The sequence below is a fragment of the Sinocyclocheilus rhinocerous genome, unplaced genomic scaffold (assembly GCF_001515625.1).
Source record: "Sinocyclocheilus rhinocerous isolate Xijiao unplaced genomic scaffold, SAMN03320098_v1.1 scaffold29052, whole genome shotgun sequence".
NCBI classification, from domain to species: Eukaryota; Metazoa; Chordata; class Actinopteri; order Cypriniformes; family Cyprinidae; genus Sinocyclocheilus; species Sinocyclocheilus rhinocerous.
Window position 1 is genome coordinate 1,971 of NW_015623555.1, and position 8,782 is coordinate 10,752.

Sequence of the window (8,782 nt, forward strand, 5' to 3'; positions counted from 1 at the left end):
CCATCTTGTCACTCGGAGAGAACAACCATGAGCTATGAGGGCATTTGTATTTGTGAGTTTCTGTTTCATTTCTCAGAAGAATGATTGATTCCTTTAAAGGGAGGAGCAAGCTGCTGTTTCTCATTTCATATTTGTGCGTTCTTTTTCTCGACCGCCACTAAGCGTCATCCCTTATGATGTTGCGACTTAGCTATTTAGTAAATTCATAATATTAATAGGCCTAAAGCAAGATACCCCGTTGTGAGATGATGATTTATTTAAACTGCAAAGGTTTTAGCTATCATTTTATTATAAATTATTCTGACAGATGTTAAGGGGGATGATAATTTGCCTACATGGGTTAGGTTTTTAGAAAATAAAAATAAGTTTTCTTCCGCATAGCTCCTCTGTGAGTTAACTCACTCTTTGTTCCTCGCCTCCTCAGGGCGTAGCCTAATTAGAAATTTGACGTCAGTTAGCGGAGGAAATGGCAAACATTTGTCGTTTTCTGTCCTTAGGGTTGAAGGTTACATGCCATTTTTATTTATTCCTATTTATTAATTTACGCAAACTTTAAAAAGGACCCTGTGTCATTCGGGTATAGCCAGGCCTACTCCGTTAACCTACAAAAAATGCAGTGTTGATGACTTTTCCTTATTTATCTACACAATATTAATAGGCTTACAGTGATACAAGCCTATATCATCTAAAAGGGGCAAACAGTGTGTTAAGATTCAGTAGTAGGCCTAGTGAAATTACTTCTAAATTATCTAAATTACAACTACAGAGCAGATGAAGAATATAAAGCAAATGATCAGAATTTCAATTTCAGTATGAGAGGTTTTTTATTCTCTACATTTCATTTTGCTTAAAAATAGATAAACATCTAATTCCACTTGTACGATATTTTAATTAGATATACACAACGAATTTACATACCTCACTTGCCATCTTGTCACTCGGAGAGAACAACCATGAGCTATGAGGGCATTTGTATTTGTGAGTTTCTGTTTCATTTCTCAGAAGAATGATTGATTCCTTTAAAGGGAGGAGCAAGCTGCTGTTTCTCATTTCATATTTGTGCGTTCTTTTTCTCGACCGCCACTAAGCGTCATCCCTTATGATGTTGCGACTTAGCTATTTAGTAAATTCATAATATTAATAGGCCTAAAGCAAGATACCCCGTTGTGAGATGATGATTTATTTAAACTGCAAAGGTTTTAGCTATCATTTTATTATAAATTATTCTGACAGATGTTAAGGGGGATGATAATTTGCCTACATGGGTTAGGTTTTTAGAAAATAAAAATAAGTTTTCTTCCGCATAGCTCCTCTGTGAGTTAACTCACTCTTTGTTCCTCGCCTCCTCAGGGCGTAGCCTAATTAGAAATTTGACGTCCTTCTTCAAGATGACCTTGATCGGTTTTCGCATCATGGCCTGGAGGAGGGAAGAGCGATGAAATGAGGAAACAAAAATACGAGTATTGAAAAGAAAAGCACTCCTTGTTTGCATAAGAAGGTCACATGACCGTATATCAGGGACAGTGTCGTGTCAAAAAAACGACTGCCTGGCGGATTAAAAAAAAAGTTACAAAAGTTGTCACTGGGTCGGTACCTTTTCAAAAGTAAAAAGTTGTACCTAAAGAGTACATATTGGTACCTAAAAGTAACATATTAGTACCTAAAGTGCACATATTAGTACCTAAAAGGTACCGTCCCAGTGACAACTTTTGTACCTTTTTTTCTGAGAGTGTAACTCCCATCGTTCCTCAGTATGATTAGTTTAAGATTAGGTGTGGGGTGGGGTTAGCATTTGGCACCGACTCTTAATTTGTTGCAGAAAAATATATATATATTTGTAATTAATATTATAAAACATGTGAACTAAATATATGACAATAAATAATAAAATAACGTTTCTTCCTCATAGCTCCTCTGAGTTTCCTCACTCTTTGTGCCTCGCCTCCTTATTCTTTGTTCCTCAAACTAAGCTAATCGAGACTTGTTATAGCACTTGTATATCATTGCTCTTTTGTTGATTTTGATTGCTTCCATTGTCCTCATTTGTAAGTCGCTTTGGATAAAAGCGTCTGCTAAATGTAAATGTAAATAACAAATATAACATCCTGTTCCAAATAACTAGGTTAACACACACACAAACAAACTAAAAATGCAAGCGGTGAAATAAACTATTGGTAAATTCCTGCACGCTATAGTGGAACATTGTGAAGTTAGTGCCATCCACGTTTGTCAAGGAAGTTTTTTGGGGAAATAAATCAAGGATATGTGGTTTAAAATCTGCACACATCTGGACTTTTTTTGTGGCAAAGTGGAAGAAGAAAGAAAATTATAAAAGTTTAGTTTTATTGTAACCCTACTGCGCCGGGGGGGAAAAACGTAACCATTTTATCAGAATTCAGAGCTTGAAGTGGTAAATAGGACAGGACTCTCTTCATTGCATACCAACAATGGCTACCTCACCATATAATATGTACCTTAATATAGATATGTCACAATATATACAGTATGCACTGTGGAACATTACAACATAGCACAAAGCATCATGTCCAGGTAGTTTTTCAAGACTTATCTAGATTGTCAACACTGTCAAATGACTGCATCAAAATGAGCAAAACATTGTACTGAATCTGACAAAAATCATTAATATGCACAATTAGACACAAATACAATAGTTATCACAAATAAGCACAGTGACATCACATTCTAGTCATGATAAATCATTTCCAAATTGACAAACTCAATTAAATCTTACGTTTTAAGATCATAACAGAAAGAAATTGTGTAACTGTGGGACAGAGACTTGGTTAGTCTACGTGCAAGAGTATGGAAACTTGGTGGCTGAAGAGACATCTCATTAGTTTCCTCATTGAATGCTCCATTCATCAGACATTGCTATTAATTTTAAATGTAACAATACAGAAAAGGTTTCCATCTCTTTTCTTTTCTCATTTTCAGTGGATGAGTGAGAGATCTATGTTGTGTCTGAATTTCTTTGTGCTGTCTTCATACAGTACGCCCGGTTTTGAATCCGCAGCACCATATGACAAGCATAAAAATCACGATAATCAGGTGGCAGTTCTTCCAAGATGCCAAGAGTCCTCTCCAGTCACTGCAGGGCTTGAGTAGCTCCTACTGGGTCTTTGTTTCCATATGGATCTTTCTTGTCATAACTATCAGGTGGCAGATGCTTCCAGAACACGTTGACACCAACTCCAAACTCGAGAGCCAGGGTATTGTGAAACCAAAGAGCTAAGGAAATGTAATTCAAAATTAATTATTTACAAAAATAGCAATTTTCTGAATGCAATTCAGCACTACTTCAGGATATGAGCACACTTATATGCATGGGTAGTTCACAATTTATAGAATTCTTTAATGGTGATGTGGAATGAAGAGCAGGTCTCCTTGTTCTAGAATACACTCGTAACGACATGCTTTTACAAACTCAGGATAAAGCTGCAGATCAGGAGTGTCAATGTCCAAAACTTCAGACTTGTCACCTAAAAAAACGATAACAATGTCATAATTTAAAGGGGAACTATTATACAAAATTCACTTTATTATAAGTGTAATTATAGCTACAAAACCTTCCCCCTAAACCTATGCCTATCTGTATCTGCAATAAAATAAACTATTACTGTAGAGCTTCACAGGTAAAATACAAATAAATAAAAAAACAGTTTTGGAAAACAAACAGTCTGCCATTTTTATCTATATTATACAATCGGTATGCCTTATCACTAGGTGATGACAGTGAAGCTACAAAAGAAAAGTGAAATAGAAGAAGAGCAGTACTAGTGATGACATCAGTAATTCTCTGTGGAGGGGTTCTCATGACATTCCCTAACTGTTTCGTTATAGGAGGTGTTAGCATGTACTGGCAAAGATGATGTAAAATCAGTGACGAGAGGGGAAAAAAAATACAGTCCAGGGTGTTTATTCCAGTGCAGAATTTGTGGTTCCCAAAAAAAAAATTATATACAGAAACTGTACAAAACAATTTACAAGATGTTCACGGGTGTAATCTGACTATGCCCAATCCAGGCCCAAAAATACATAAGCATGTGAAAGCACGTGAAAAGTTTCCAACATGTTTTTGTTTTTTTAAATGGCTACCAAGAGCTCTTTTATGGAGTTAGGCTCCGCCCACTTTTAGAACATACCATGTAGAGGTGAACAATGTAAAAACAAGGTAAAACTACCCAAATACATAAGACAATTGGTACTAGCATGCAACATAAGTAGGCTATCCCATTATGGATTACCAAGCTATTCACAAACATTGCAAACGAAATGCATTAGAATTTCAAGTTTTCTTGATCTCACCCCCCTGTGATGTCACTAAAAATGGAAGTGCCCTTCCTACTGGGCAAATGGAGGCTTTAAATATGGCAGCTTCCCATGCATACAGGTTTGTAGTGATGGGAAAACGAGGCTTTCTGAACCGTTTGAGGCTTTCATGAAATTGTGCCGAAAAACGGTTCGTTACGCGAAGCCTTTAACACAGTGCGCATTACCGACATCTGGTGGTCAGACTTGGTTTCTCCACCAAATCTAACAAAACGTCGCGGAGCAGACAGAGGATGGGTTGTGGCCATAGGTTGTGGTTAGAAGGGATACAGCAAAACCGGAAGCTAACAATAAATTTAATTTTCTACCCATTACATTGTGTTTTATTAACGTCTACACCTACACCTACCCCAACCCTAAACCTACCCCTTACAATAATGCAAAAATAGTAATTATTGTTGTAGGCTACAGTTTGAGACAAATTACGCTATATTGATGTGCGGATGCCCAGTAGTTTTTGCTGTATGGATCTAACCTTAACCTAGAGGATGGTTTGAAAAAGTTTTTAATCTGTGCCAACTTGTGTCATGCGTGTCTTACATATTGATCAATAATATAAAATATACAAGTGTGTGATTATTAGTAGCAAAAATATTTTGGGTGAGCTGTTCGGGGTCTCCGAGACCCCAGCTATAGAATGTGATAAAATGCAATAGAGGTGTGATGTGCATTCAGTTTCTGTCTAGTGTTGAGGCTATTCTAAACTATTCTACTGAATCCCAAATAAGTGTACACACACACACACACACACACAAGTCAATGTAAAGTCAAACACAAGAGTCATGCGAAGCGCCGTTTTTTTCAAACCAGCTGTCCCGACCTTCCGATACTGCATGACGTTCGAAGCTTCAAACGTCATCAATAATGTGGTATTGTCATTTCGATACAAGCATGTGTGTGATAGAATAGTGCTTTGAAAACTGCGACGGAGCATCGGGGCCTCGGTATCAATCGTCCCATCACTACAGGTTTGGCATGTGAAAGGTGGCCCAAAATGTAAGTACTGCAGTTTTTACATGGAAAATAAACTGTTAACGTGTAAAAGAGTTTTGTGGGCTTTCTTTAAATGCTACATCATATAACAAAACATTAATACAAAACAAACAACAAAAGAAAAAAATATAAACAAAACAACTACACTAAGCAGAGGGCAGCAAATGGCATATTACACCACATAAACAGGAAAGTACCCACACATCTACTCTGCATGTTATTTTGCCGGCATTTAGATTGTGAGTGTGGATAATGGTGGAATTTGTTCATGCATGTACATGCACTTTAGCAGTCCTTCCAAAATAAAAGTCATAAATAACAGTCCATCTGTGACCGGTGTAATTTGTAGTAGAAGACATAACTTGTAGAGGCCTGGTTGGACTACTGATACTGATACTCTTGTTGGCACAAGCTGTAAAGGAACAGACCTCTTCCGGAAAGTGGGGTGGGGAGCAACAGCTCATTTGTATCCCCCCCATATACATAGGATAGGATAGGATATATTCTATTTCAACACAACCTTTATGAAGTACAGAGGATCACCTGTGAGATAGAGATGGAGGGCATCTTTGGAGCTGTAGAGAACAACACGCTTTCTTCCTGTAACCTGAGCTAGAAGGTTGTCCATTACCTGATAGTAAACATCAAAATATGCATAACAAGGGTAAACATGGCATTCCTGTTATATCAATTAGGGGTCTTCAGCCATTTTTACACTAAGGATGCCTTGATGGATAGAAAGATGGAGTTGGATCCCCTATACTTTAAAGAAAACTGCATTTACTCTAGGTATCAAAACATTTGACGATACACTACTCTTCAAAAGTTTGGGGTCACAATGAATTTATTTGCTGAAATAAATATTTTTATTCAGAAAGGATGTGTTAAATTGATCAAAAATGACAGCAAAAACATTTGTAGCATTAAGATTTCTATTTTAAATAATTGTAATACTGTTCTTTAAACTTGTTCTTCATCAAAGAATCAAAGAATTCATCAAAGAAACAACAATGTATTGCAGTTTCCACATTTCATAAAGTAGCATGACCATTTTCAACTATGATAATAATATTAAAGATTTCTTGAGTACCAAATCAATGATTTCTTAAAGATTATGTAACATTATATTAAACTGGAAAAAACTCACATCGTAGTGTGTCCACAGGTGCAGACCAGGGGAACTGATACAAAAGACACTGGAGAAAAACTGCTCTGGCTCAAAGAACTGGGGTATATGGAAGTCCTCTGCCAGCTCAGATAACTGCTTCCTTAAATCAGTTGGCTCCTGTAAAGGGAAGGACAAGAATATTAACCAAGCCTCCTATACAGTGAATAAGATTCTGAAAGATATTGAAAATAGGTGGGCAATTCAGCATATTAACTGAAATAACCAAAATAAAATAACTTTGTACACATACAGTATTACAGCCTATATTTCAATGAAACTCTACAGTGCTGAACAGGTGGGATCTTCATTTCTAGAAGCAATCCTTGCGAACATCTTCTCAAAGTGAGCGCAAGTAATAGCTTTCATCCTATTGGGAACAAGAAGATCCAAGATAACATTTTATCTTAGGGTGCAGGTTTTAAGGCACAATTACATCCTTCCGCTATGTATTAATTTAGCTTGAGATGTCACTGTGTAATTTATTTAAATTTAATTGAATAACCTATTATTTGTCTAATAGAATGTTAAAAATCTTACAAAAATGTACTTTAAAAAAATCACCTTATCAAAATGTAATAGGCATGTCAGTAAAGGTAACTAACCTTACTAATGAAGAAATCTGAGTGATTTGCTTCTGCAGCCCTCTGAACAAACTTGTCAAATGGCAGTGTCCTGAAATACAGAAATATGTTTTAAAACCCTCCCGTTACCCTAAAATCTGTTTACATTTTTTCCTCACTGTGGTCAATTTGACCCCAACAATTTAAACCTCCAGAATATGATTTTTTTTACTTAAAGATTTGTCAGGTCATTTCTTTGTTGACTACTAAAATAGCCCTTTAAATAAACATTTAAATTTGAACCACTAGAGCAGGGGTGGCGAACTCTGGTCCTGGAGAGCCGCAGTCCTGCAGAGTGAGTGTGTGTCTCCATTTGGATGTCATTCACAACAGTTGCAGCAGCCTATGATGCTCTTGGAAGGCACCGTCTTCTCTCGATATGAGGTTTCACTAGCTCGTAACCCAGCTGCTCCAGGAAAATCCTCCGTCAACGCAGTTTTCTGCTGTTCCAGTCCTTGCTTATTTCACTCCATAACACAAAGGCATTGTTGGAGCTCACACTGCCAGCAGCTATCACTCTGCAGCTCTCGCCTGGTCACCCACTGAAGCAGGGTTGTGCCTGGTCAGTACCTGGATGGGAGACCTCCTGGGAAAACTGGAAGAGATGCTAGTGAGGCCAGTAGGGGGTGCTCACCCTGTGGTCTGTGTTGGTCCTAGCGCCCCAGTATAGTGACGGGGACACTATACTGACAAAAAGCATCGTTCTTTGGATGAGACGTTAAACCGAGTCCCTGACTCTCTGTGGTCATTAAAAATCCCAGGATGTCTTTCGAAAAGAGTAGAGGTGTGACCTCGGCATCCTGGCCAAATTTGCCCATTGGCCTCTGACCATCATGGCCTCCTAATCATCCCCATATCTACTGACTGGCTTCATCACTCTCTCTCCTCTACAGCAATAAGCTGGTGTGTGGTGGGCATTGTGGAGCACTATGGCTGCCATCGCATCATCCAGGTGGATGCTGCACACTAGTGGTGGATGAGGAGATCCCCCCTCACAATGTAAAGAGCTTTGAGTGCTTAGAAAAGCACTATATAAATGAATTATTATTATTATTATTATTATTATTATCAATGATGTTGAAGAAAACGAAGGGGGGCCAACGGGCAGTCATGCATCGGCAGCTATAGGTGGTTGAGACCTTGTCCAGATTATCAACCACTCCCTTTGTCTCATTGTAGTCCAGGACTATTTGTGGTTTTCTGTCTTCTCTGGTGCTCAGATCAGCATCTTTGTGCATACTGCTCATTAGCATGACATTTTCCCCTTTCTTGGGGCAATAGGAGACAACAGTGGCTTTTTCAGTGAAACATTGAAGATGTTACCTTTCTGTTCTTCATCACAAGAAGCTCAGAGGGAAGCTCTGGCTTATTTTTTTCTCACTCTCCCCAATATGGTAACCATCAATTTTAGTAGTTCCTCACCCAGGGCGTAAGATGTGAAAAATTATCACATGTAATGTGTAGAATCAGATGATCCAATAAATAATATGGAATTTCCCTTCCCCGATCAATTCTCAATTGGAAACTGTGACAATGAACCAGGTAAACTAGAAATTCACTTTGATGATCTTCTCGTCGAAGGCATACAAAAGGACTGGAGCAGAAAGGTCAAAAAGCAAAAGAAGAAGGAACGTAGAAGAAAACATGATGG

The 8,782-nt window shown here is 37.9% G+C and overlaps 1 pseudogene; it reads right to left on the bottom strand.

The window, feature by feature from the left end:
* Positions 1 to 3,009: 3,009 nt before the first annotated feature.
* Positions 3,010 to 8,369, bottom strand: LOC107712373 (tRNA wybutosine-synthesizing protein 5-like; annotated as a pseudogene).
* Between the last annotated feature and the right edge of the window lie 413 nt (positions 8,370 to 8,782).